This window comes from Hyperolius riggenbachi, chromosome 12 (assembly GCF_040937935.1).
Source record: "Hyperolius riggenbachi isolate aHypRig1 chromosome 12, aHypRig1.pri, whole genome shotgun sequence".
Lineage (NCBI taxonomy): Eukaryota > Metazoa > Chordata > Amphibia > Anura > Hyperoliidae > Hyperolius > Hyperolius riggenbachi.
In genome coordinates this window covers 206183534-206196865 of record NC_090657.1, presented here as the reverse complement: position 1 = coordinate 206196865, position 13332 = coordinate 206183534, and the positions used below count along the sequence as shown (strand labels likewise).

At 45.9% G+C, this 13332-nt stretch overlaps 1 protein-coding gene across 4 annotated transcripts in view; it reads left to right on the top strand.

Annotated features, from left to right (window-relative positions):
- GAS7 (growth arrest specific 7) overlaps positions 1 to 13332 on the top strand; it is a 489292-nt gene that overhangs the window by 312054 nt on the left and 163906 nt on the right. The window contains exon 1 of one of the 4 annotated variants that reach the window (XM_068263921.1): positions 11072 to 11093. The exons of 2 other annotated variants lie outside the window; for them this stretch is intronic. The gene's annotated coding sequence lies outside the window, so the exon portion shown is untranslated. Of the gene's footprint in view, positions 1 to 11071; positions 11094 to 11994; positions 12017 to 13332 lie in introns of those variants that run through there. One more of the 4 variants, XM_068263922.1, reaches the window with a different exon arrangement.

Below are 13332 nucleotides of genomic sequence, written 5' to 3'. Positions count from 1 at the left end.
TGTAACAAAAAAAAGTTCCCCTGGGCGTACTCACCTCGGGAGGGGAAAGCCTCAGGGTCCCAATGAGGCTTCTCCCTCCCCTGTAGCTGCAGGCAGTCCAGCTCTGGCTCCCCCGATGTGTCCTATAATCCTCCCTCGACAAGCCTGGCAAGCGCTGATTTATTTACCTTTCTTGGCTCCAGCAGGGGCGCTGTTGCGGCTCTCCGCACGGAGATAGGCGAAAATAGCCGATCTCTGTCGGGTCCCGTACTGCGCAGACACAGGAGACTTGCGCCTGCGCAGTAGAGCAGCCCGACAGCGATCGGCTATTTCCGCCTATCTCCGAGCAGAGAGCCGATACTGCGCATGCGCTGGAGCCGGGGTGGTAAATAGTTACATACCCGCTGTCCGGGGATCTTTATCGCAGCCGCCGTGGGACCGAGGAGGATGGGGGAAGCCTCAATAGGATCCGGAGGCTTCCCCCACCCGAGGTGAGTACCCCTCGGGGGAGGTTTTTCTCATTACAGGTTTTCTTTAATGTTAGGGCAGGGAGAGAGATCTGCAGCTGATGCATATCATTTTTGCAGAGCAGCATTAAAGCCATCCTAATAAATTCACAACACAATAAAAAAACACACATAAATGATTTTGTGAGACATTATGTGCATGTGCTAGTATGGTCCACACATCCACAGTACCACAAGGCTGCTCATGCTGAAACATAGGTGTGGAGTGTGACATTACCCTTCAATGCCTGGATGACATCACACAGTTTGTACTTTCTCATGTGCAGCACATCAGGGCTTGTACACAGACAGGAGTGCAGCCACAAGAAAAAATATGACAAGCACTTGTCCAATATGTTTAGAGGGGCCTTACGCAGGAACGATGGGCCTGAGAATGATTCTCGAAGCCCTGGTATTATCCAGAGACTTTCCTCTACTAAGGTAATAACTGAGGTAGAAGTAACTTTTACCTTATTTCTCCTTACAGGTTCTCTTTATGCATAGTAAACCCCCCCCCCCCCCCCCAACCCAAAATATAATTGGACAGAATCTCCCCACATGTAATTAGGCAGTGCAAACCACCATCACAAATTTAAGTATGCTGCATCTCTGATCTGTGGGCTGGCCAATGTTTTCAGCAGGGCTGTGGAGTTGGAGTCGGAGTCGTGGAGTCGGAGTCGTGGAGTCGGGCAATTTTGGGTGCCTGGAGTCGGAGTCGGGAAAAAATGCACCGACTCCGACTCCGACTCCTAATGAATTTGTAACTGTAATTAAAATAGAAAATATGATAAAATGTTCTATTTCTCAGATAATAGTCATTAAAAATAATGTATATATACAGTATATATACAGTAATAGCTGTGCTTAGTCCACAAAAATGAAATAAACCAATCAAAATTAGTTACTTGTGCTGCTTCAATAAAGCAGTCCCCGTATTTTTAAAGTCAGATATACATATCTGATTGTGACTGTATATATGATGTGTACACAGGAATCTCTTATATATACTAAATAACATCTATGCTGTAAGTATAAAGCCTGATGTGTAGCTGTGTCACTAATAGAGATGGTCAATGAGATGGAAATAATTCTGCATTGATGCGGATTTATGCAAATGTATGCACTCCCTTTGCTGATGAAATCAAATAATTTGATATGTTATTAAAATTTGGTTTGGTGATTACAAATTAAAGGGTAACTGAGACGGATGAAAAGTAAAGTTTTATACATACCTGGGGCTTCCTCCAGCCCCCTTCAGGCTAATCAGTCCCTCGCTGTCCTCCACCACCCGGATCTTCTGCTATGAGTCCTAGTAATTCAGCCAGTCAGTGCTGTCCGGCCGCATGCCGCTCCCACAGCCAGGAACATTCTGCACCTGCGCAATAGTGCTGCACAGGTGTAGTATGCTCCTGGCGGCGGAGTGTGTGCATGCGCACTACGCCTGACTGGCTCAAGTACCTGGACTCATAGCAGAAGATCCAGGTGGTGGAGGAGGACAACGAGGGACTGATTATCCTGAAGGCGGCTGGAGGAAGCCCCAGGTATGTATAAAACTTTAATTTCATCTGTCTCAGGTTTACTTTGTTACACAGTAGTACTATACTCTACATATGCACTCCCCACAGAGCTGCAGGGAATCCACTGAGAATGCTGTGCACATTGAACACAGAGGTGTTGTCTGTTTACAATCTCCTCATTCCCCTGCAGAGTACCTGCACATCATTCTTACATGTACCCACACTTACATTGCCTAGGGCCTGATAGATGTTCTTTGTTCCGGTTTGTACCTTTTACAAGTACTCTTACCAAGGACTAGTTTTAGTCTAAAGAGAATAAATATAGTAGTCTACATATCCTTCTCACTTCAGTTGTCTTGTAAAATTCCTAAGCGTTGGCAGTTAAGAGACGAATTTCATCTTACATACTTTTAATCAACAAAATTGTAATATGCTAATTAGAGGAGTCGGAGTCGGTGGAATCCTAAACTGAGGAGTCGGAGTCGGTGGATTTTTGGACCGACTCCACAGCCCTGGTTTTTAGGAGGCGGGCACAGAGCACGGGAGCCAATTGTGTGGCCACAGAGTCTAGCAGCTGGGACATTCAGCAGCCCGCCTGGGACAGGGGATCCTAATCCTGGGACATGTCTTAGGTAAACTGGGATGTCTGGTCACTAATCCAGCGCTGGAACCCTGTAAGCATATCGGATAAGGGCTTGTCACATAGGCTTTCATGGATTCAAGGGGCGCCGTACTGCACATTCGAGAGTGCAATCCACCCCTGCATAGTAGCATTAAAGAGGATCTTCAGCCTAAACAAACATACTGTCATTAAAGGACTTACGAGGCGAATTTTAAAAAAAATGTTAGTTACCTTATTGCAATATCAGACCTCAGGGCAGACGATCAGTGCTTCCTCTGTCAGTTTCAGGCGCTCTGTTATCTAAATCCAGGATTCATTACAGGCCCCGACCCTCTGCAGGGTCGCCTGAACTGATGAGATAAGAATTGCTGCTTTAAACAGCAATGTCAGTTACACTTGTGGCCGCCACATAGCGGCTCCCTCCCCCGCTGTGAGCCGCTGCTAGGAGGGAGCCGCTGCTAGGAGGGAGCCGCTGCTATAGTAGGCAGCCCTGCTGGTATCATCCATTCACACGCCGCGGCCTCCCTTCCCCCACCCGCCGAGCAGCCAGCACATCTACCCCCTTTTGCGGAGGAATTCTGGACATGCGGTCACTGAAGAAGAGCCGCTGGCTCATATTGAGCAGAGAGTCACTGAGGAGCCGCTGGTGAGCCGGCTCACGTACGAGCAGAGTGCGGATAACAAAGAACCGCTGGTGAATCTGATTCACCAGCTGAATCAGATTCACCAGCGGTTCTTTGTTATCCGCACTCTGCTCGTACGTGAGCCGGCTCACCAGCGGCTCCTCAGTGACTCTCTGCTCAATATGAGCCAGCGGCTCTTCTTCAGTGACCGCATGTCCAGAATTCCTCCGCAAAAGGGGGTAGATGTGCTGGCTGCTCGGCAGGTGGGGGAAGGGAGGCCGCGGCGTGTGAATGGATGATACCAGCAGGGCTGCCTACTATAGCAGCGGCTCCCTCCTAGCAGCGGCTCACAGCGGGGGAGGGAGCCGCTATGTGGCGGCCACCAGTGTAACTCACATTGCTGTTTAAAGCGGCAATTCTTATCTCATCAGTTCAGGCGACCCTGCAGAGGGTCGGGGCCTGTAATGAATCCTGGATTTAGATAACAGAGCGCCTGAAACTGACAGGGGAAGCACTGATCGTCTGCCCTGAGGTCTGATATTGCAATAAGGTAACTAACATTTTTCTAAAATTCGCCTCGTAAGTTCTTTAAGTTACATTAGTTATGTTAATTAAAATAGATAGGTAATATAATCTCTTACCCAAAAAGAACAGGCAAATGTTTGATTTCATGAGGGCAGCCATCTTTTTGGCTGAAAGGAGGTGACAGGGAGCATGAGACACAGTTCCAACTGTCCTGTGTCCTAAGCACCTCTCCCAGTTGCTAGGCAATGTGAATAACAACATAGGAAATCCCATCATGCTCTGCACAGCATCAGGGAAAAAAAGCCCAGGCTTTCTTTCTTTGATGAGTGGAGCTTAGCTAAAAATGCAGCTAAAAATGATGCTTTGGTAAGAAAAACAAAGTTCTGATGCTGTGAAACTGTTAAAGAAACACCAAGCCTTTTCAGTTCTGCTGAGTAGATTTTTAGTCTGGAGATTCACTTTAAGCCAGGTTTTTTTCTCCATGCATGATCGGCTTCTTGCTACTGGGCAGGCGTGATCGTTCCTCACATGCACAGTATGGATGAGCTTGTACACAATGGGGAGCGCAGCCACCAAGAGGAAGACGGTCAGGGCTAGCGAGGTCCAGGAGGCCATGGGAAACCTCTAAACTACCCAGAGGCTTCCCTCCACTGAGCTAAATATCAAACGTTTGTTTTTTTCTCATTACAGTAAAAACAATGTCTAATATTTATACCAAGCTGTTGGATTTTAGACAGGCCACGTGAGAGCAAGACTGAGCTAATTCTGTGACCTGACCTGCCGTGACCTCACAAGTGATCAGAATCTTACACCATAGCTTTCCTTCTGTGGCTACCAGGAGCATATGGAAGCACAGCGGTGCACTACATGTACAGTACAGCACAGCAGACGTGGTTACGTAGGTGACAAGAGCAGAGATATTTTTAACTAAAAATTAACAGCTTTCCAAAAAGGAGAGACTGTGGTGTTAATTAAATGATGGCACACAAGATAAATTTACCATCAGCCTCATAAGGTGGCAGTTCAGAGGGTTCCACTGAGAATAAAATAATCTGCGTGAAACATCAGAATTGCTGAAATATCATTTCTACTGTGGAAAAGGGGGAAGTAGATGAATTTTTTTTCAGCAGGCAGGTAATGATGGAGAACACACAGCACAGCTCCATGTGTCCAGTTACAGGGGATTATGGGAGAGAATACAGAGGAGGCGGCCATGATGGTTCAGTAGCTTTATCACCCTGCAGGACAGTCATGTGACTACACAGCACAGCTCCATGTTTCCAGTAACAGGGGATTATGGGAGAGAATACAGAGGAGGCGGCCATGATGGTTCAGCAGCTTTATCCTCCTGCAGGAGAGTCATGTGACTACACAGCACAGCTCCATGTTTCCAGTAACAGGGGATTATGGGAGAGAATACAGAGGAGGCGGCCATGATGGATCAGCAGCTTTATCCCCCTGCAGGAGAGTCATGTGACTACACAGCACAGCTCCATATTTCCAGTAACGGGATTATGGGAGAGAATACAGAGGAGGCGGCCATGATGGTTCAGCAGCTTTATCCTCCTGCAGGAGAGTCATGTGACTACACAGCACAGCTCCATATTTCCAGTAACAGGGTATTATGGGAGAGAATACAGAGGAGGCGGCCATGACGGATCAGCAGCTTTATCCTCCTGCAGGAGAGTCATGTGACTACACAGCACAGCTCCATGTTTCCAGTAACGGGATTATGGGAGAGAATACAGAGGAGGCAGCCATGACGGATCAGCAGCTTTATACTCCTGCAGGACAGTCATGTGACTACACAGCACAGCTCTATGTTTCCAGTAACGGGATTATGGGAGAGAATACAGAGGAGGCGGCCATGATGGATCAGCAGCTTTATCCCCCTGCAGGAGAGTCATGTGACTACACAGCACAGCTCCATGTTTCCAGTAACGGGATTATGGGAGAGAATACAGAGGAGGCAGCCATGATGGATCAGCAGCTTTATCCCCCTGCAGGAGAGTCATATGACTGCACAGCTCGGTGTTCCAAGTAGCACTGAGCTGTGTTTCATTAGTGTCAAACTGTGGTGGACGTGGCTGCCACAGAGGTGGTAAGGATTGGCAATTATTTCCATAGTCCTTTTCTTCTCTAATTGTGCCAGGATACCACTTTCACTGTTCTGCTGCTGTTATAGTGCGAGTAACTGCCTCCTTTAGTTCAGTGACAAAGTGTAAAGAGCAATACTGCCACCTACAGACTATAAAAAATAAAACAGACTGTGTGTCCAGCAAAGTGAGAAATTGTTCTATACAGCATTTCCTACTTTACAGTACTTGCTACATAGTAACTATCTACCCTCCACTGACATTCCAGTGTGTGGTAGATGCTGTAAAGCACAGTTCCCAAACCCTGTCCTCAAGGCCCACCAACAGTACATGTTTTGCAGAAAATGACAAACATACACAGGTGGGGTAATTAGTGTCTCAGCAGAGCTGATTAACTAACTACCTGTGGGGATTTCCACAAAACATTGTTGGTGGGCCTTGAGGACAGGGTTTGGGAACACTGCGTAAAGAATCTCCTGTTTCTTCTAACTTTTTGCAACTTCAGTGATGAGATCAAATCAAAGATATTGTAGCTTTATTGGCATGATCAAGATTCATGCAGGAATTGCCAAAGAAAGAAAAAATGGGAGACATGGAAGGGGCTGGGGTAGGGGTACAATGGGTAGATAGTCTGTGGACATTTTTAGGTTTACAGTTTATTTATGCTCTTCTCAGTCTGAGGCGTGCTGTGCCATAGTGTGCAGCGATTGTCTCTGTGGATTCATCCTCTCAGTCTGTGACATGCTGTGACATAGTGTGCAGCGATTGTCACTGTGGATTCATCCTCTCAGTCTGTGACATGCTGTGACATAGTGTGCAGCGATTGTCACTGTGGATTCCTCTTCTCCCAGTAGAATGTGGAGTGTAGAGCTTTCTCTCATCCTCTAATTTGTAAAAGTCTGGAAATAGTTCCATCAGTTTTTTGAAGAAGGTTTCCCTGGTTGCAGATATATTTGGGGCTGTGCAGCAGGAAGCGGTTTTCATCCTCAAGGGTCTTCTGCTCACGGTGTTGGCATGGTCTCTCCTCCCTGGGTTTGTACGTCTGTCTGTGTCTCCCATACTTGATTTCAAGGTTGTGAGCACTCATTATGTAGACACTCAGGATTTGCCTCTCTTGAGAATTTTGGAGATTTTCCAGGTATTGGACCATTTTATATTCTCTCTGCAGGGACTGGTATTATGGTTAGCTTTTTTAACTGTTTTTTTTATTACAACCCTCCATTCATCCACATGGTCCTCTTTCCTCTTGGCTGTGGTGTGCTACATCTGATCTCTTGTTAGGACCTGTGGATCTGGGTATGGTAGGAGCATAGAGTTGACCACTTCTTTCAGGGCACATGACTTTTCTTGGTCTTCGTTGTGCAATATGGCTTTGTAGTAGGGTGAATCGGGGTTGCTGTTCTGTAGGTGGACCCAGTAGGACAGCACTCTCTTCTGTATCTCAAGCAGTAGTCGGAGTGTCCCCAGCTCAGCTCAGCAGGTATTGTTGGAGGTACTCGGATGGACCTGGAGGAGGTGTTTGCAGAATTTCAGGTGGAATATTTCTGAGGGGCTAGATTCCCATTTTGATTGGTCTGGGTAGGTGATGGGGCTCCATACTTCACTTCCATAGAGTAGGATCGGGTTGATGACACTGCCAAAGACTTTCAGCCAGACCTTTACTGGTGGTTGAGGTGGTACAGTTCTTTCCTGAAGGCATAGAACGTTCGGCATGCTTTGGCTTTTAGGTCCTCTATGGAGGAATTAAGGCTTCCAGATTAGTTGATTTCCAGACTAAGGTAGGTATATTTGCCAGTTTTGCTGATTTCACTGAGTAGCAAACTCAGTACACCTGAAATATAATTACCATGCCTCCCAACTCATGATCAGTTTTCTTGTCATCCTGGTTGTTGCTCCATTAGTTTTATGCTAAGGGTCCTTTCACACTAGGAGCTGTTCCTTCCATTTTGACGAATCGCTCCTAGGATGCGGTAAGAAAGGTAACATGAAAGTCTATCAAATTTCATGTTACTGTTCACAATAGACAAAGCATTCCAGAGTGTTAAAGAGACTCTGAAGTCTCCTAAAAACGAGGTTTTTACTTTAAAAACCTCTTTAATAACCTAATTTCCTTTCCTAAAACGCTGCATCCCCGCAGCTGACAACGCCATAAATCACCCCAAATTACCTGGGGGACAACGCATGGAGGCAGAGCTTTCAGCTGCAGCTCTGCCTCTACATGCGTCTATCAGCGCGGATCGCCGCCTCTCCCCCGCCCCTCTCAGTCTTCCTTCACTGACAGGGGCGGGGGAGAGGCGGAGATACGTGCTGATTGACGCGCATGGAGGCAGAGCTGCGGCTGAAAGCTCTGCCTCCTCCAGCAGCAAAATTCACGACCAAGAAACAAGAAAGTCGTGGATTTTGCCGGGGGTAATTAGGGGTGATTTATGGTGCTGTCAGCCACGGGGATGCAGTTTTTTAGGAGGGGCAATTAGGTTAAAGAGGTTTTTAAAGTAAACACCTTGTTTTTAGGAGACTTCAGAGTCTTTTTAAAGAGAAACTCCGACCAAGAATTGAACTTTATCCCAATCAGTAGCTGATGCCCCCTTTTGCATGAGCAGTCTATTCCTTTTCACAAACAGACCATCAGGGGGCGCTGTATGGCTGATATTGTAGTGAAACCCCTCCCACAAAGACATTTTGAGTACGTACTCTTGGCAGTTTCCTGTCTGTGAACCTTGCTGCATTGTTGGAAATAGCTGTTTACAGCTGTTTCCAACTGCCAAAAAAACATGCAGCAGCTACATCACCTGCCAACAGTAAAAATGGCACCATGTAATAAATGTCAGAATGTAAATCAGGGATTTAAAAGATTTTACAATGGGCAAACACTGACTAAATCATTTATACATAATTATTGTAAAAATTAAGCACTTTTTGTATTACATTATTTTCACTGGAGTTCCTCTTTAAGCTGTAACCCCTCTGGAAGCTTTTAAATCGAACGATGTAGGCGGTTTCTCATTGAGTGAATTAAGAACTAGTGCTGCTGATACTTTTTGAACTGCAACTTAGTCGTCTTGCCGTGCGTCGTAACGCATGCAGGAAATTGGGTTCATGCACACGTTAGCCAGTGGGAAAGGGCCCTAAGTATATGTTGGATTGGTGTGGCTCTGTAAACTTCATGTGCTACAGGCTTGCTATACACCACTGATTCTGGATGTGAGCCTAGCATCGAGGGCAAAATGAGATGATTTGCATATTTGGGAGTGATGCATCATGGGAATCCACAGTTGCCCACTTAACCACTTAAGTACCAGTGGTCTCTGCCCCCTTAAAGAGGAACTCCAGCCTAAACAAACATACTGTCCTTAAGTTACATTAGTTATGTTAATTAAAATAGATAGGTAATATAATCTCTTACCCACACTGTTTTAAAAGAAGAGGCAAATGTTTGATTTCATGATGGCAGCCATATTTTTGGTTGAAAGGAGGTGACAGGGAGCATGAGACACAGTTCCAACTGTCCTGTGTCCTGAGCACCTCTCCAAATTGCTAGGCTAGGCACAGCATCAGGGAAAAAAAGCCCGGGCTTTTTTTTTTTTGATGGGTGGAGCTTAGCTAAAAATGCAGGTAAAAATGATGCTTTGGTAAGAAAAACAAAGTTCTGATGCTGTGAAACACCAAGCCTTTTCAGTTCTGCTGAGTAGATTTTTAGTCCGGAGGTTCACTTTAAGAACTAGAAACCGCTGGTACAGAAACGGCGGAATCCCGACGTATAACGACAAGTTGCCACACTTACCCGCCACAACCGCCGTCACCGCCGCACGTCGGGCACCTGGGCCACCCACTCTGCCATCTCTATGACGGTACAGTTCCTGTGAGCCGGTCAGGAGCCGCTTTCATTGGCTCCTGACCCTGCCCATCAATGTAAGCCAATGGGAGCGGCTTACGTTGATAGACAGGGTCAGGAGCCAATGAAATCAGCTCCTGACCGGCTCACAGGGCTCTGCCGTCATAGAGACAGGCAGAGCCTGTGAGCTGCATCGAAAGACGTCTGGGATTAAGTGGTGATATCGGCGGGAGCGTCGATAATGGCGGATGCGCGCTGCGGCCGCTAATTGAAACCTACGCCCAGCCAGCCAGGTCACCACCAAAACAGGGCATAGATTTCAATTACGGCAGTCCTAAAATAGTTAAAGGTTAACTTAAGTTTTATTTTCACTTATCTGGGGCTTCTTGCAGCCCCGTGGAGTCATCCTGTGCCCTCCATGTCTGTCCTAGTCCCTCCGGCAAGCAGCGGTGACCTCCACAAAGCTGGCCGGTCCCTGAGCCGTGTACACCCCAATCATGCTCTCTCTGCTGGGAGCGCTCTGTGCATGCGCAGTAGCAATTTTCATGTACTGCGCATGCGATGAGGAGGCGTGTGCATGGCCAGCTTTGCAGGGCCTGCTGCTGCTTGCCGAAGGGACTCAGTAGGCTGAATTATTGCAAATACCTTCTGTTTTGGAAGGAAAAATTATATTCAGCAGTTTTCTTTTGTTTTTTTAGGGAAGGCTTATTTTAGTCTTGTTTAGACCCTTATACTCTCCTAGTGGTTCTGGGTCACTCTGAGCTCTCTGGCTACTCTGTAGTTTTCTGCTGTGGGAGAATGGGAATACCCCAAGGTGGTAAGGAGCATAGCAAGGTCTCCTGGCCTTGTTGATCTCCGTGTCAAAATCCCCAGGAGGTATAAGGAGTGGAGAGAGGACACAGGCCCCCCCATACCTGAGATAGCTTGTGTAGAATACACTGCAGTGCTGAGGCGACCCCCTGCATTGCAATGTGAGCATCACATGGTAGCTGCAGGAAGTTGTGGAGAGGCTGGCCAGGCTGTGTAGGTGTCTGCCTGGTGACAGGAATTAGTGATATGTCAGGAATGTGCACTCATCTCACACAATCCTCCATTGTATTCCTGTCTCAAAGGAGCCATTGTGCGCCTGTGGTGGGGGGGCAGTGAGATCTGTTTGTTTTGGAGGTTACAGCCCCTAATTCACTGCCTGGCACTTCATTCTGCTGAATGGCTTAACCCCTTGCCTGACAGAGGGGCCACTATTGTTCAGAAGGCGGAAATTGCTATTTCACTTAACCTTTCCATGGGGTTTCCTAATGGCTGTGTCACTCCTCCAGCTTTGTAGCAGAGACTTGTATCTGTCTGGTACTACACCTGTCTGCTGTGGTGACATGGTTATTAGCAGCTGTATTAGGTGAGTGACATTAGCATAGTTGGAGATCTGTAACAGAGACCTGTAGCAGTTACAATACATATCTGTACAGCTACAAGCTGCTGTTGTGGTGACAGTTATTAGCATCTGTATTGGGTGACATTAGCATAGTGGGAAAGCTGTAACAGAGACCTGTAGCAGTTACAATACATATCTGTACAGCTATGAGCTGCTGCTGGTGTGATATATTTATTAGCAGCTGTATTAGGTGAGTGACATTAGCATAGTTGGAGATCTGTAACTGAGACTTGTAGCACTTACATTACATATCTGTACAGCTACAAGCTGCTGTTGTGATGACAGTTATTAGCATCTTTATTGGGTGACATTAGAATAGATGGAGATCTGTAACAGAGACCTGTGTAGCAGTTACATTACATATCTGTACAGCTACAAGCTGCTGTTGTGATGACAGTTATTAGCATCTTTATTGGGTGACATTAGCAGAGTTGGAGATCTGTAACAGAGACTTGTAGCACTTACATTACATATCTGTACAGCTACAAGCTGCTGTTGTGATGACAGTTATTAGCATCTTTATTGGGTGACATTAGAATAGATGGAGATCTGTAACAGAGACCTGTAGCAGTTACAATACATATCTGTACAGCTACAAGCTGCTGTTGTGATGACAGTTATTAGCATCTGTATTAATAATAATAATGGCAGTATTTGTATTGGGTGACATTAGAATAGTTGGAGATCTGTAACAGAGACCTGTAGCAGTTACATTACATATCTGTACAGCTACAAGCTGCTGCTGGTGTGACATGGTTATTATCAGCTGTATTAGGTGACATTAGAATAGTTGGTGATCTGTAACAGAGACCTGTAGCAGTTACATTACATATCTGTACATATACATGCTGCTGCTGGTGTGACATGGTTATTAGCAGCTGTATTAGGTGAGTGACATTAGCATAGTTGGAAATCTGAGACCTGTAGCAGTTACAATACATATCTGTACATATACATGCTGCTGCTAGTGTGACATGGGTTATTAGCAACTGTATTAGGTGAGTGACATTAGCATAGTTGGAGATCTGTAACTGAGACTTGTAGCACTTACATTACATATCTGTACAGCTACAAGCTGCTGTTGTGGTGACAGTTATTAGCATCTGTATTGGGTGACATTAGCATTGTGGGAGATCTGTAACAGAGACCTGTAGCAGTTTCAATACATATCTGTACAGCTACAAGCTGCTGCTGGTGTGACATGGTTATTATCAGCTGTATTAGGTGACATTAGCTTAGTTGGAGATCTGTAACAGAGACCTGTAGCACTTACATTACATATCTGTACAGCTACCAGCTGCTGCTAGCCACATTTGTTATATGCCTCCCCCCCTCCCCCGAAGATTAGCCCCCAGGCTGCTAAGGTCACTGTAGGGAGACAAGGAAAGGACTGTGAATGCTGGGGATTGGGACGGTATCAGTGGAAATAGATGATAAGAAGTTGGTGCCCCCATGGCTACAGGTTGCAGGACCTGCTCCCATGACAGGTACACCTCAGCATGGTGGTATGACATCACTGGAAGTGGGACAAATAAGTTTATCTGCAGCCTCCTATTGATGATGGCAGATTTAGAAATGTTATATAAAGATGATGATGTCACTGGAGGCGTGGCTAGCTGTTATAACCAGTACTATCACAATGACTATAGTGAGGGTGTGACTGTACCATTAGGTGATGTTAATAGGGGTGTGTGGCCATGTGATATCTCCTAACTGCATCAATCTATACATGATGGATGATGCCGTGCAGATGTAACCTGTTACACTTTTAATTTCATGAATTTATTTCACTTCTTGGTCTGGAAGTTCCCCAGAGAGTTGCAGAATTCTGTTTTCTTTCCGCAGTTCCCCTCGTGGTTCCTCGTTGCTTAGAAACAGAGAAACATAAACTGCAGATCATTTCTGATTATTGTACAGATAAAACCGCTGGGCAACATCTCATCTCCGCTTATTAAACCAGCGCTGCCGATAAAACGATATCAAGTGGAAAATGCGCCCTGTGTCATCTGATATTTATCACAGAGAAGATTTCCAATGAAATGTATCAACTGTTCCCCAGCTTACAGCTCCTCCACCCAACGGTGCTACTTCTAGTACAATATGTATGCACAAGGAAAAGGGTTAACTCTTGGGTGCATATGAGGTAGAAAAAGTGACTTTATTTTATCACTAATAATTAAATATCACTAAATCATAAGTAAAA